The sequence below is a fragment of the Talpa occidentalis genome, unplaced genomic scaffold (assembly GCF_014898055.3).
Source record: "Talpa occidentalis isolate TD23 unplaced genomic scaffold, MPIMG_talOcc4v2.1 talOcc4.2, whole genome shotgun sequence".
NCBI classification, from domain to species: Eukaryota; Metazoa; Chordata; class Mammalia; order Eulipotyphla; family Talpidae; genus Talpa; species Talpa occidentalis.
The window spans coordinates 104007259-104008473 of NW_023602073.1; the positions used below are offsets into that span (position 1 = coordinate 104007259).

Below are 1215 nucleotides of genomic sequence, written 5' to 3' on the forward strand. Positions count from 1 at the left end.
GTGACATTTTTATATCAAGGTATAATTGACATATAACATTATGTAAGTTTTAAGTGTCAACATAATGATTCAATATTTGTATATATTTTGGTGACCACAACAATATGTCCAGATAACATTGTCACCATGTAACAGGGTGGTCCCCAGGAAAGGGGGAGGTTCCAGGTTTCCTGCCCCACCCAAAAGGAGGGTGGAGCTGAGCAGGGAGAGAAGAAGCTGCAGAGGAGACTGAAGAAGCAAGGAAGCAGGATGGAGCCAGAAGGAGACCTGGAGGAGGCACATGGAGCCAAGAGACACATGAAGAATCTACACTTGCCATTTGGTCATGGACGGGGTGACACAGATGTGGGTGAGAGACCCGTGGGGAGGTGACAATATGGTTTTTGTCTGGATTTTGATTTTGCTCTTTTCTTCCCAGACTTCTGGTTGTTTCTGATCCTTTTCTGTGGGTCCCCACTGGAAGATGCTTTAGACCTGTGACAGGCTTTGGGGCCTTGCTCTGGGCCAATCCTGCTTGGGTGGACTTTTACCCACGAGGGGACAGGTAACTTTGGATGCTTGATTTAGAAACTATATTCTTTGCCTTTCCTGTGTTGTTTCCTAATTGCATTAAAGTTCCTTTCATTAAAGTCTCATATGTTTTGTGTTGTTGCGGCGGATGGCAGAACCTATTTAGAGCAGGCAGGTTTGTGGGGTCTGGAGTGCCTCTCTCCCTGCCCTGTAACAACCACACATAGAAAAAAATTTTTCTTACGATGGAAACTTTTAAGATCTAAAAAATTCAGAACACTTCAGGAATTTTTGTGTCATCCTTGCTCAGGGGCCAAGCTAATCTCTGTTGTTCCATTTTCAGGGATGTGCCATTGAAAAACACTAAATGTGACTTCTAACAAACTTAAAGGAGAACGTTTAAGGAATTGAATTATAAATTTTAGCCAAATATTTTAGATTTTTAAGACTTAATTTGTGTTATTTATTCGTTCAATAAATATTTTCGTACCCACTTTTGCCAGGCATTGTGCAAGGCAAAAAGCAAATTAGCAGTAAATGATATCATTTCATTCCTGTCCTCATGGAACTGCCAAATGGTCAGGGAGTCAAAAATTTAAGTAAATGTTAGCAAGAATTAACAAGACTTCTGGTAAGCACACAAAAACACAGTAGTGAGGGCTACATTAAAAAAAGTACTAACCCTGTTTGACAGGTCATGTTGAG

The 1215-nt window shown here is 40.9% G+C and overlaps 1 pseudogene; it reads right to left on the reverse strand.

Moving 5' to 3' along the window:
• Positions 1-775: 775 nt before the first annotated feature.
• Positions 776-874, reverse strand: LOC119253605 (U6 spliceosomal RNA; annotated as a pseudogene).
• Positions 875-1215: the final 341 nt, after the last annotated feature.